We start from the raw sequence: 15,109 nt of genomic DNA on the forward strand, positions 1-15,109 counted from the left end.
TGGAGAAAAAGCCTCTGTATACCCTAGTAATGAAATATATGTTAAACATACAAATTCAGCCAAGGTCTAGAGCTACACTGTCCAATAAGTCAGCCAATAGTTACGTGGATCTAGTGAGAATTTGAATAATGGCTAGTCTGAATTGACATATGCTGTAAGTATGAAATACACATTGATTTTGTAGGCTTAGGAAAAGAATCCTACAAATTATTCTATATTGATTGCATTTTAAACTGATAATATTGTAGATATGTTGGACTAAATATAATAGGCTAATTCATTTCACCCATCTCTAACTTTTTTTAATGTAGCTAATAGAAAATTTTAAATAATGTGGCTCATGTGTGATTCATATTTGTTATCTCTTTATTTTTAAATTAAAAAAATTTTATTTTGGAGTATTGTTAACAATGTTGTGTTAGTTTCAGGTGTACAGCAAAGTGATTCAATTATACATGTACATGTATCTCTTCTTTTTCAAATTCTTTTCGCATTTAGGTTATTACAGAATATTTAACAGAGTTCCCTGTGCTGTACAGTAGGTCCTTGTTATTTATCTGTTTTAAATATAGCAGTGTATACATGTCAATCCCAAACTCCCAGCCTATCCCTCCCCCCCCACCCTTCCCCTCTGGTAGCCATAAGTCCTTTCTTTAAGTCTGTGAGTCTGTTTCCATTTTGTAAATAAGTTCATTTGTATCATTTTCTAAAGATTGTGCATATAAGTAATATCATATGATATTTGTCTTTGTCTGACTTTACTTAGTATGATAATATCAATATTTCTATTGAATGGTGCTGCTTTAGACTTTTTTACAATATAAACCTTAAGACCATAAGAGGCCTGCCTGGAGTGTCCTATCGGATGGTCTTCAGGTCAGAATTTCATCATTCTTTTGCAACAAGAAAGAAAGCAAAGCCCCCAAATGCCATCGTTATATTGGCTGATGTTTGCCTTGTCTTTCATCTGAGGGAGCATTGATGAAAGGAACGGCTTCAACCAGAATAGTTTATAGCCCCTTTGGAAAGAAGCTTATATTGAAAAGAGAGAGCTAAATTGAAATAGTTCTGACTTTGAACAACTGCTCACGTCACCACAGAGCCACGGCCACTGTGTGATCTGTCGGCTGGCTGAAGAAAGAGGGTGAATCACTGGTCTCCTCAAAACTTTGGGTATTGCAAAATCCTAAACGCAGTACAGAATTGATGAAAGCTTGGCCTGAGCTGTGAGGAGGGAGCTTCGTCTGGCCCCCTGGTCCTTCTCTCTGTGGGAGCAGAGGAAAGAGAATGGCTCCTCACACAGGGTCCTGATGATTTTCTCCAGTAATGATGTTTCTTTAGTGGGAACATGGCCTCCCTCCCATTAAAATGAACACTTGCACCACTTTGCAGTTGGCTTTCTCATTTTGTACATGAGATACATGGTTTAGAGTAATGAAATAAATGGCCCTAGACCCTAGAATGAAAGTGTGTGTTGAAGTAGAAATCAAATTCAGGTCTTCACATTTATGGTGCAAAGTTCCTTTATATCGGTTTCAACTGCCTATCATCCTATCATAGTCCTTTTTTTTTTTTTTTTTTTTTGGCTGTATTGGATCTTTGTTGCTGTGTCGGCTTTGTCTAGTTGCTACAAGCAGGGCCTTCGTTGCGGTGCACAGGCTTCTTATTGCAGTGGCTTCTCTTGTTGCAGAGTACGGGCTCTAGGGCATGTGGGCTTCAGTAGTTGCGGTACGAGGGCTCAGTAGTTGTGGCACACAGGCTTAGTTACCCTGCAGCCTGTGGGATCTTCCTGGGCCAGGGATCGAACCCATGTCCCCTGCATTAGCAGGCGGATTCTTAATCACTGCACCACTAGGGAAGTCCCCACAGCCCTTTTAAGAGTGTATATCTTCGCTTTTTCCCCACAAAGTTTTCAACTCTAATTTCTCCTCAAATGAGTTTCATCCATTGGCTCTGGACATAGCCTGTTCTATACTAGATATTTTGAACTCAAGTTCTCTTTATATTATCTAACTTCTTACCTCTATCCCTAACATTTGGCTTTATATTCTTATATTTACTGTTATTTTTTTCTGTGTTAATATATCCTTTGGGAGTGGCAGGAATATAGTTTGAGCTTATCAAGATCAGAGTGGGTCTACAACCCATTTCCACTTTTCCCTATTAGAAGAAGTTAGATACGTACACATCACACATCCAGATCTTACTAAATGTGAAGAGTATGTGGCTGTCTACAGGTGTTATTGGAGGTTATGAAGAAAGACATTTGTCCCACATATATTCTATAGAAATACTGCCTTTGGAAAAAAATAAATAGCCTACTAAAATGAAAGGACCAATGGGAGAGCTATGATATTGGCCGTAAGTTATTTTGTGTAGCTTCTTCTGTTCTTACATCTAGTGAATTCCATCTACAGGCCTACCAAATATGGACTGAGTTTCCACTATGTTTTTTTTTTAATTAAGGGTACTTTAATTAATTAATTTATTTATTTTTGGCTGTTGGGTCTTCGTTTCTGTGCGAGGGCTTTCTCTAGTTGTGGCAAGCGGGGGCCACTCTTCATCGCGGTGTGCAGGCCTCTCACTGTCGTGGCCTCTCTTGCTGCGGAGCACAAGCTCCAGACGCACAGGCTCAGTAGTTGTGGCTCACGGGCCTAGTTGCTCCGCGGCATGTGGGATCTTCCCAGACCAGGGCTCGAACCCGTGTCCGCTGCATTAGCAGGCAGATTCTCAACCACTGCGCCACCAGGGAAGCCCCCACTATGTATTTTTCACTACTCTAGGAGAGACATATTCATAAGATGAGCCCCCACTGTCCAGCATCTTACAATAGAGTTACGATTCTCATATTAAGAGAATCAGAATGTTGAGAGAAGATTGTGAATGTTGAGCTCTGGGAACCTGAGTTGGGTGGGATGTTACCCTCTGGTGAAGGCTTTGGCCGTCCAGGGGGTGTTATGTGGCCTGAGAGCCTGGTTAGAGATGATGAATAAATGCCTGAGATGGGAGGAAAGCAGAGATGATTCATAGAGAGGGGATGATAAACTTTATTTCCTTCCTAACTTTGTTATTAGTAGTCCATAAAAGAAGAGTTATACGTTTAAACTATACAGCTCTGAGGGATTCATCACACCCTGTCTTTGGACTTTAAAGAGGAAACTGCTCACAATGATCTAGAAGTCTGGGGAAAGTTTGTCTTGGGTTAGATAAGAGAAGCTTTGAGAAAGAGAAATGATTTTGTTCTCTCTCCAATTTGCATTTTCTTTGAAACTGAGAAACATAAGGTTTAGCAAGCCCTGGATTAGGGAAACAAAGTCCCTTCATCTCTCAGTAAATAGCCGTTTCCTGTAACAAGTCTCATTCCTTCCCCAGATGCTTGGAATTTGCAAGCCTCGTGATTCTATTTCTAGAATTGTTCATAATGGGCCTCTCTTTCCTCATTTCCTCCTTTCTTTCTCCTCCTTTCTGAATATACTGTTGCTACTCTCTAGCTCTATTCTCAATCTCAAAGGAATCCAATACCATGGCAGAGAGAAATACTGCTGAATGTTAAGACTCAGCTAAATAGTGCTCTTCTAGAAACTTTGGAACCCATTATTTGGAAAATGTTTAATATGCACTTGTTTAGGAGCAATGAAGAATATTATAGAAGATTAAGTAAGTGTTCCTATCTTACAGTTGCACATATTTTTCAGAAGGAAGCAGCTATATAAACAATTGCTTGAGGTTGGAAGTCATACCATCTTAGACGAGATTCTTAGTTGAGTAGTGAGACTGAATCAGTTGCTTTCCCTTTCTTGGCCTGTTTCTCCATTTTGTAAATGCAAAGATTTAGTCCACTTCAGTATTGATGACCTCTTATCTAATGAGATAATAATATGAGATAATATATATCTCTTGATCCCTTAGAATGAAGCAGCAGCTATGCTAATGACGGAAGTGAATTCTCTGGTTTAATTCTTAGAAGCCACTCGACGACGACGACAACGATGAGATGACGACGTCAGGTAATAATGCTATCTTCATTTTATAGAAAAGGAAACTGAAGCTTAAGTACTGGCCCAAAGTCATAGGGCCTGGTACTTGAACTAAGGTTGTTGAACTCTGGAGCTGAACTCTAGGCAGCTAATTTCTTCCTATATCATCTATTGCTTGACCGCATGCTAAAGGTGTACCAAGATTCACCACCAGATAGTGATATCAAAGTTAGAAGAAGTTTGCTATAGTTTCCTATTTGAGGTCCTGAAATCTGAACTTGGGATCTGGGGGGATATTGTATAGACAAGGAGGAAGAATGCCAACCTTTCAGATTGAGCCAAAGGAGACATGTGTCAGGAGTGAACAGAATGAGTCTGGGGAGTATAAAACAGTTAGTTTGGCTTGCTCAGAGAGTCTTTGGATAGATGAGATTGAATAGGTGACAACACTGATGGTTGGCATCAAATACCACACTCAGTAAACAAATAAATTCGTTCATTCAACAGATATTGATAGAAATGAAGCGTAGATATTTCCACAGGTACATAACCTAATACAGAATGAATGTTCCTTTTGGGTTTGAATCATGGCTCTGTTATTTGCTAGTTCTTTGCCTTGAGTGAGTGGTTTAACATCTCTGGACTTTAGTTTTTCATCTGTGGAATGGGAATAGTGATACATATTACATAGTTTTATGAGAACTCAAAGTTATGTCTGAGTGATACCTTCAAAATAATGTACTCAGTAGAGCAAATTATATGCTCCATCTACAGTAATGCTATTACTGCTTGAATTAAAAAAATTAATCCATGTAAAGTGTCTGACACAACGCCTAGCACCCTGTAAGCGCTGCTACTACGTCTATCATGAGACAGATATTGGGCCTTAAAATGCTGGTAATCTAGTAGAAAGAAAAACCAAATACGATTCATGAAAGTGCAACGTAATTATTATGGAGATATTACAAAGTACACTGTCAATATCAATAAAGAGATATCAAAGTTGGCCAAGAAAATGTGGATGAACAGGGAAAAGCTTTATAGAGAAAGCCACATTTAGAGAAAAAAAAAAATCTTAAAAATTAAGAGGAATTAGGGTAGATGAAGAAGTAGGTGAAAGGTATTTTGACAGAAAGCCCAAGAAGGAAGATGTTAGAGGTGCTAGGAGTGCTGTCTGCAAACAAATCAGAAGTGAATCGCTGAGACGTGATGTGAGAAGGTGGAGGGGCAGGAGGTGGAGATGAAGAAGTAGACAGCAACCAGATCAGGCTGGACCTTGTAGGCCACATGAAGCCATTTAAGATTCCACCCAGAACACAACAGGAGAACAGCAACTGACGGAAACGATGGTGAGAAGGAGACTGCAAATGTCAGATTGCCCAAAGGGAGGGAGCTTGCTTTTTGCATTTTTAAAAATGATCACTGAAGGCATGAGTCCTCTCCCCACTGTGGTAGGGAATTAATGGTAACAATCTTCACTTCGAATTCTGTTCTCTCCCAAATGGAGGGTGACAGTCTTCAGCCTGGATCAAAGGAGGCAGAGTTACATGGGAATAGTGTGTCAGATCAGTGGTGAAAATGACAGCTTGACACAAAAAGTATTGATTCCAACTGTAGGCAAGATAACTTTCAAAAGGTCAGACCTGAGAGTCACAAAATATACTGCCCACCTTGTCAAAAAAGAGGTTGATGCACATTAAAACTGTATGATGAAATCAAGTACACATGACTTTGGAGCTACGTCTCCTGGGTGGAGCTGCCCCTCTCTAGCTGCCTGCTTGCCGGCCTACCTTTCTTCCTTCCATACATATTTATTGAGCGCTTGCTGGGTAACCTTAGGCAGATGACTTCACCCCTCTGAGGCTTTTTCCTCACTTGCAAATTGGGGATTAGTACTGCCTCCTTCGAACCTGAGAATCAAATGAGACAATGTATCTGAAAGCACTCAGTACAATGCCAGTCACGTGGTAGATGCTTAATAAGCATGTTTCTCCTTTGCACTCATTGCTCCATGGATATTCACTCAGTACCTTCTGTGTTCCAGGCATTAGTGGGGACACGGGACAGGAACAGAACATGCGGACTCTCTTGAAGCTTTCAGTGGAGACACAGAAAATAAACGAGTAAAAAAAACAAAGTGGGGAAACAAAATAAATGAGTAAAACAACCAAAATAATACCTGGGAGTGATAAATGCTATAAAGATAAAAACAGTGATGTAAAAAGCAGGGTATGCTAGAGGGAGTGCTACTCCCGCTAGCCTAGGGAGGGAAGCTAGCATAGGGAGGGAAGCTCTGTGAGAGTGTGGAAAACAGACAAAAATCTATGTGTGTGGTCTGGGAAGGCTTCATGGCGGAAGTTTCAAGTCAAATGTTGCTGGTGTCCAAAGGTGGGAGGTGTGGTCTTCATCCCACTGTGTTTTGTTTTCTTCTAGATATATCCAGATTTTTACCAATCTAAATATATCCAGATTTCTTCTAAATCATTTCTTTTCTTTCTCCTTTTCTTTAGAACTGCCTTGAATATTAGAGAGATGATATTTTTTAATTTGTCCCAATTCAGGATCAGGTGTGCCCACATCTGACATGTGACCATTCTGGTTTATATGTTCTTTTATTACCTCCCATCAGGTAACATGATTTTATTTGCAGTAAAAAGAAATGTCAATTCCAAAACACTTTCAATAATTAAACATTGTCTAAGATTGCAGCTTTATTAGAACCCAGAAATTTCTAGCCTCTTTTCTAGTTACCTCTCCAAAATTACATGGTCACCCTCATTACAAACAAAGACATGTAAGGAAGGTTTTTTTCTTGCAAAGCACAAGCAACATTTTCCTCTTTTTCTCCTTTGTATGTTTACCGTATACTAAATAGATGTCAGGCTTGGCTGTAGGAGTTAGGCTTGGAACATATAGTTTGGTTGGGGGGGAGAGGGTTGGAGCAAAAGGTATAGAATTGCAACAAACAGTGTGGTCATTTCTGGGTTGCTTAAGAAACTTCTGAGAATGGGACATACAAGGCTATTTTCTGGATAGAGAGACCATTTCCCAGGAAGGAGATCTGTAAATAGATCCTGGGTCCCCAAATACCCAAAGAAAGGCGTTCGTTTAGTCAGTCGTAGACTGACTGGTCACGACTATTTGTGCTGGAGAAAGAAGCCAGAGGTAATTATATAACCAGAGATACATTGATTTTTTTCAGGCAGTCATTGCCATAATTCCAAGTCTTGGCCTTCTATGTTACTGATACAGGTCATACCTATAGTTCATCCTCCTCCAAACCATTTGCTAATGAAAGGGAAAAGAAAAATAGAATCCTGGGATCTGGCCAACTTTTGTAATGGCCTGTGGATAGGTACCTTCGTCCCATTTGCTAGTCAGTCTCCAGCACACTCAAGATGGAGAGACGTGGAGGAATTATTCTTCTGAGCTACAGCAGCAACACTATTTTGTTGAATGTAACTTCTTGTTTTCTCTCATGATAACAGTAAAAGTTCATTGAACAAAACTTGGGAAATTGAGCCTAAATAATAAGAGAGAAATGAGCTATAACTTTGGAGCTCAGGAAAAATGTACTTTATTTGTATCTTTCCCCCACTGCACACCTGTTTGTGCTAAGGACACCTTGCTCCCCATAAACTTTTTAATAATGTGGGGTACCTAAATGTCCTGTCATGAGAATGAGCCATACTGCTTTTTTTTTTTTTTTTTTTTTTTTTTTTTTTTCTTCCTTTATGCGGGCCTCTCACTGTTGTGGCCTCTCCCATTTGCGGAGCACAGGCTCCGGACGCGCAGGCCCAGCGGCCATGGCTCACGGGCCCAGCCGCTCCGCGGCATGTGGGATCCTCCCGAAACGGGGCCCGAACCCGCGTCTCCTGCATCGGCAGGCGGACTCTCAAGCACTGCACCACCAGGGAAGCCCCAGCCATACTGCTTTTTAACGGCAGGGATACGTCCAGTGTTCACTGTAGTTGTTTCTCTTTCTGTTCCCATTGCGTTGCTATGATAGAAGCAGTGTATTGGAGAGGTTCTGACTTGATTCTGGAGCCAGAAAATCTGGGTTTGAGCCCTGTTTCACAATAGCTGTGTAACCTTGGTTAAGTTACCTAATATCTAAGTGCCTTGGTTACTTCATCTACAAAGTGGAGATAATAGGAGTACTGTATAGTAGCTAGGTACTTTGTTGAATGAATTAATATGTAGAGACTAGAAGAATTCCTGGCACGTACAGAGTGTCGAATAATGTAAGCTGTTGCCACAGGGGGACACAAGCTCTAGTGCCCGTATAGGGACCAGGAAGATCACGTAAATGAGTCAGGCATAAAAAAAATGCAGCTCTTTTGGTCTTTCATTTTCCAACACTGTATTAAAAATAAGGGGATAGAGGACACTTCTCAAATATGTAGGATAAAAAGTCCCTTGCAAGCATGATAAATGCAGATAACTCTTATTTATTGTTGGAAAACAGCAGGGAGTAATCAGAACCATATAAAGAGGACTTGGAAGACTGTAAGATCCACACAACTTCTGCCAAAAACTAGGGTGTGAAATTTCCCAGTCTTTAAATGTTAGCACCCAATGAGAACTTTAAAAAAAAAAATTTGTGTGATCTAAGCAACCTATGCCTTCAAGCTGTATTTGACCCAAAAGTTGTCAATTTAAGAACCCTGAACTTCCCCTAAGTAGTGTATTCTGAATTCTAGCCCAAGAGACCTGTCTCTGAGTCCCGGGCTCCTTCTATGATACGTGGCTGTAACGTCACACATTTACTGACCACTTTAACTCTCAGATTGAAAGGACCAAAAGATATGACTCTCACCAGTACTCTGCCCGTAGCCAACACTGGTGTATATGAATCATCTAGGGACTGCAGTAAGGAATGATCAGTCAGAGAAAGTAGCACTGTTCCTAGCTCCTATCCCTGTGCCTTGCCCACACTATCTAAGTGTTTTTCCTCAGTTAGGAATCCCAGCCCGTCCCTAAATTGCTGTCTACTTACTGAGAGTGGAGGCTCTCCAAGTCTTCCATCTGACTTTGGAAATGTCATCTTGCCACTCATTCTGTTTAATTACTCCCTCCTGTGGAAACACTGGGCTGTCCCTGCTGCTCCTTCAAGTGGAGAATAACAAGTCTTTGGGTTTTTCCTGGCTCTTACTTGCTGAGGAAGGAGATGATAAATGTTTGGTGCTTTGGGGGCTGCTTTCTGAACCACCCCGAGGCAACAGTTGCTTACTCGGACGTATGGAAAGGAGGCAACCGCTCAGGGAATAGGTTTTTTTGTTTTTTTTTCCAGTATGCGGGCCTCTCACTGTTGTGGCCTCTCCTGTTGCGGAGCACAGGCTCTGGACGTGCAGGCTCCGTGGCCATGGCCCACGGGCCCAGCGGCTCCGCGGCATGTGGGATCTTCCCTGACCGGGGCACGAACCTGTGTCCCCTGCATCGGCAGGCGGACTCTCAACCACTGCGCCACCGGGGAAGACCCAGGGAATAGCTTTTCAATAAAGCAGTTTATGTCAGGGAAGGCAAAGGAGGGAGGCGGGCTTGACCTCTTGGGAATGTCCTCTCACCACAGCAAAGAGCAGAGTGAAAGAGGACGTAACTGCAGGGGGACCAGAGCACAGCATTTAGAACCAGCCAAAGGGCTACCTCGAAGCAGTGAGGTTGATTCTCAGATAACTGTTTACAATAGCTGGTCAAATAGAATGAAACAGGGAAATTCTGGCAATGCCCTTGTTCTCCAAATCTCAGGCTCTCCTTTTTAACAAGCTTCCGATTGGATTTGTAGACAGAAATCTTATGTATTCATTTCCTCAACCACTTCTTTCTGCTGAGGCTCCATTCTTTTTTCTTCTGTCTTGTCTTGTCCTCCTACCTTATACGTACACTCTAGTCTCCTCGTTTGCCATACAGTTGCTCTGTCTTTGCACGTTGCCTTTTTGGTCTGGAATACCGATCTCTCTTCTCAACATGCACGAGTCCTGGGCTCCCTTCAAAATTTGTCTCTACAAATAAGACTTTCTAAATTTTCCCAAGGCAATAGAAATTACAAGGCTCTAGGAAGAAAGGGAAATCCTTTGCTTTTCTTCCCACCTATTCTTCCATCCTGCACCCTGTCCCCAGGAAAATACATAAATCTGATTGGCCAAGTTCTAGGATATTGATTGGAAAACTTTTGCTGACAGTAGAATCACTTAATTCCAAAGCTATGTGTCGAGATGTGCCTCTCTCTTTACACTGTGGTCTATTCTTACAGCAAGAGGAGTGATTGGAATTAGTGTCTGCTCTCCTGGAAATGACCCAGCCAGTTTCCAGGAAATTCTTCTCTTTTGTCTTCAGCGGTTCTTTTCATGCACTGAGATTGTGGATCTGAGGTGGTAAGGAATGCAGGGTACAGTTTGGGAGTAATGGGAGGTTCTTAAAGCTTCATCTTAATGTGTGTTCCAGCCGCATTCATCAGAGCTTCCTGGCATCATGGTTAGGTTTTACAAGTTCACTAAACAGAAAAGGGGTATTTGCTTTATGTTTACTGATGTCCCTGTGTGTCTCTCTCCCTTGGGGACTCTGTAGGTATCATAGCTATGTTCCATAATATCCTCTTTTTTTTTTCAATTAAAGAAAAATTTTTTTATCGAAGTATAGTTGATTTACAATGTTGTGGCAATCTCTGCTTTTTTTATATTCTTTTCCATTATGGTTTATCACAGGATATTGAGTATAGTTCCCTGTGCCATACAGTAGGACCTTGTTGTTTATCCATGTAATAGTAAATATAATAGTTTGCATCTACCAACCCCAAACTCCCAGTCCACTCCTGTCCTTCCCCCACTCCCCCTTGACAACCACAGGTCTGTTCTCTATGTCTATGAGTTTGTTTCTGTTTTGTAGATAGGTTCATTTGTGCCATATTTTAGAATCCATATATAAGTGATATCATATGGTATTTGTGTTTCTCTTTCTGACTTATTTCACTTAGTATGACAATCTCTAGTTGTATCCATGTTGCTGCAAATGGCATTATTTTATTCTTTTTTATGGCAGAGTAGTGTTCCACTGTATATATGTACCACATCTTCTTTATCCATTCATCTGTCAGTGGACAGTTAGGTTGTTTCCATGTTTTGGCTATTGTAAATAGTGCTGCTATGAACATAGAGGTGCATGTATCTTTCTAAAGTATAGTTTTGTCCAGGTATATTCCCAGTAGTCAGATTGCTGGATCATATGGTAATTCTATTCTTCATATTCTGAGGAACTTCTGTACTGTTTTCCATGTGACTGTACCAACTTACATTCCCACCTACAGTGTAGAAGGGTTCCCTTTTCTCCACACCCTCTCCAGCATTTGTTATTTATAGACTTTTTAATGATGACCATTCTGACTGGTGTGGGGTGGTACCTTATTGCAGTTTTGATTTGCATTTCTCTGATAATTAGTGATGTTGAGCATCTTTTCATGTGCCTACTGGCCATCTGTATGTCTTCTTTGGAGAAATCTCTATTAAGGTCTTCTGCCCATTTTTCAGTTGGGTTATTTGGGGGTTTTTTGTTGTTGAATTGTATGAGCTGTTTGTATATTTCAGAGATTAAGCCCTTGTCTGTCACATCATTTGCAAATATTTTCTCCCATTCCATAGGTTGTCTTTTCGTTTTTTGTTTTTTTGGTGTGTGTGTGTGTGTGTGTGTGTGTGTGTGTGTGTGTGTGTGTGTGTTTATGGTTTCCTTTGCTGTGCAAAAGCCTGTAGGTTTGATTAGGTCCCATTTGTTTATTTTTGTTTTTCTTTCTATTGCCTTGGGAGGCTGACCTAAGAAAACATTGGCACAATCATAATATCCTCTTAATACCATCAAAAGTCTCACATGGTTTCAAACAACACTTACCTTTAAAGAGGCAGAAAATTGGCCTGATGAAGAGTGCACTGTTTGAAGCTAGACTCCCTGGATTCAAATCCAGACTCTGCCACTCTGCAGCTGTGTGATTTTAAGATAATTATCTAACTTCCCTGTGCTTCAGTTCCCTCACCTGTATTATGAGGGTGGTTATAGTGCTAGCCTCTTAGGACTGTCTGGGAAATCAATAAAATACTATCTCCAAAATGCTAAGAACCATGCCTGGAGTATAGTAAAAATTCACCAAATGTTAGTCATCTTCATTGTCACCGTCATTTGCACCCCTAAGCCTATCACTCTTAATTCCATCACAGTCCTCAAAAGTTTGCCTGGTCATATAAGAGCTTGCATCTATACATTTGTCTTTCGACATCTTCAGCTCTGCCTGAAGGTCATTTACTTAGTCACAAAGGGCTCTGAAGTTTATTATGACAAGAGTTTATTATAGAAGAGAAGCAAAAGAGCTGCCCATTGATTAAAATGTGCCGTGTACCATGTTGTAACAAATTTTAGAACTGGAATGAACCTTAGAGATTATTGGGCCCAAATTCTTCTTTTTGAAGATGAGGAACCTAAAGCTCAGAATGGAGAAGAAACCCCCAAACCTCTCAATCTGCACAAGGGTCAGCAGTGCAGCCCAGTTGTTTGGGGCACATTACTGGGAGCCTTTGACTCTGCAGTGCAGCCGTGGCGAGCATACGAACCCTTTAATCCTCCAGAGTCTCACTGGAGGTTTTAAAACTTAAGGGTGGTGGTTACCTTTGCATCCAAGATAAGACGTAGTGTGTTAAACTAAATGTCTCTCCAAATGGCTATGTTTCCAATTTAATAGGCACCTCGCTCTCATGTGTTAATGAGACCAAGTTCCTGTTTCAAAGGACTCCTCATAAGGTTTTATAAAGAAATTTAGAGGCCGGTGCTCTATGGCTCCCTATTGGGTAATTAGTTTCACCTGTTTATGATGAGCACTCCCGGCAAGATTAACATGAGGATGTATACAATGTAACAAGTGAAGCAAGAGATCATGATCTTCTTTTCTGCACTTCTCCTAGTCTGTATCCTTACCTGCATTCATTCCCAATTTGCTTGTAAACTATGTGGCTTCTTGCAGCATTTGGCCAGTTACCAAACATTTTTTTAAAGATTTAAAATTGATAACCAATTGATATCTGAAAGGATGACCTAAAATTGTTTTCCCACTATTCATTAAACACCAGCAATCTTTGTGTAAGTTTCATGGGCTCCTTCCAAGTGCCCAATAACCAATGACAGTGTCTTTGTAATTTTTAGAACATTATTTGCTAATCAGGGCTTATCTCACAATCAGTAATTAAAGTCCCAATGAAGGACCTTTCAGAAATCCATTGACATCAAGCTAATATGGAACATCTTACCAAGAGTAATATATTAATAAAGTAGTTAAGCACAGGAGATATTAAACATCGGTGAAAACTCTCAAAAAAAAAGCCAAATTTAAGTCAGTGGGGAAATATTCCTCCTTATATTCAACAGACTATCCAGCCATCAAAAGACACATTGTGCACTTATTATGTACAAACATCATGCTAGTCTTACTGTATGAGATATAATCCTGGGTCCCAAGGTGTTTATTGTACAGTGGAAAAGATAAGACATATCCTGAAAGAATGCTCCTACAAGGTACAAAGCGAAAAGAACCTCAGAAAGTTCATACAAAGGCATTTATACTCAGAAACAGGAGTTACATATAGGATAATGGTTAGGAACACAGGCTTTGGGGGCAAAGAAATAAGGAATCAAATCCTGCCTGACTGTATACCAGTTTGGGGATAACAAAGTTGTTTAACTCATCAGAGACTCAGTTTCTTCACTTTAAAATAACACTGACACAATGGATGAAATTCGCCAAGCGTCTGGTGTTTTATACGCTGGGAGGCTTAGAGAGGTGGTATTTATACTGGTACTTGAACAATGAAAATACTTGGATAGGTGAAATTGAGTGAGGTACAAAAGGAGTCTAGGTAGAAGAAAGTAAGTCATACACCAATTCAGGCAATCATGGCACTGAAAGGAGAATAGTAAAAACACAAAGCTGGTCAAGGGAATATTTAAAGATAAAACCAAGTAAGTTGGGCTTCCCTGGTGGCGCAGTGGTTGAGAGTCCGCCTGCTGATGCAGGGGACACGGGTTCGTGCCCCGTTCTGGGAAGATCCCACATGCCGCGGAGCGGCTGGGCCCGTGAGCCATGGCCGCTGAGCCTGCGCGTCCGGAGCCTGTGTTCTGCAATGGGAGAGGCCACAACAGTGAGAGGCCCACGTACCGAAAAAAAAAAAAAAAAAAACCAAGTAAGTTAGGGCCAGGTAATAGAGTGATGTACCAAGACATTCTATGAAATAAAGCAATTTCCGTATCACTGCCTGGATGGAGCCAAAAAGTATCATGCTTTTGTCATGGTTAAGAATGTGGGCTCAGTAGATAGTCTGCCTGGGTTTTTATCCTGGCTTTACTGTTCACTAGCTGGGTAATCTCAGGAAGTTAGCTTAACTTCTGTGCCTAAAGGGCCTCATTCATAAAACAGAGCTGATACTAGTAAAAATGCTTTCTGTGGTCACTCTTATTATTGCGTTTTTCTCAGATAATGAGTCTTTTGAATAGGATGAATAAAATCTTCTCTGAAGAATCATTGAATTATTTGTAGCTCCATTGTCCTTCCATTATCTACTTCTGGGAATAATGAGCTAGATTCTCCAAATCACATTGCCCACATTGCCCAAAAAACTACTATTAACACTGGACAAAATATATATTAAAATTCTTCTTAAATCCACTATAAAGCTAAAAGATAATGGAGAATTACCATGTCAAGGTCCAGGAAATTACAGGATCTCAGAATAGTAAGAAAAGCCTGTAAGCTCATTTTACATTGATGGCATTTGCCCATCCAGAAGAAATAGCTGAGTTGAAGAAAAAGAGCTTGTGTTTGATACCTTTGGGAGTGATAAGGTAGAAACTCAAAACTAGCCTAAGGTGGGTAGTCTAATATGCACTACTTGCACATGAATCTAGGTGAAGGCAAACCAGAGTAAACCATTCTCCTCAACCTACCCTTCGGCTAGAGTGATCATTGCTTTGGATGAATGATTCAGGTTTGATGTAAACAGGAAGATGGCACATCTCTGGCAGGTAGGACATTATATTCTGGTTCTTTAGTGAAATTTCAGTCCAACTTTACATTATAAATATGACTGCAAAACCCCTCAAACCTT

The sequence above is a fragment of the Lipotes vexillifer genome, unplaced genomic scaffold (assembly GCF_000442215.2).
Source record: "Lipotes vexillifer unplaced genomic scaffold, Lipotes_vexillifer_v1.1 scaffold361, whole genome shotgun sequence".
NCBI lineage: Eukaryota > Metazoa > Chordata > Mammalia > Artiodactyla > Lipotidae > Lipotes > Lipotes vexillifer.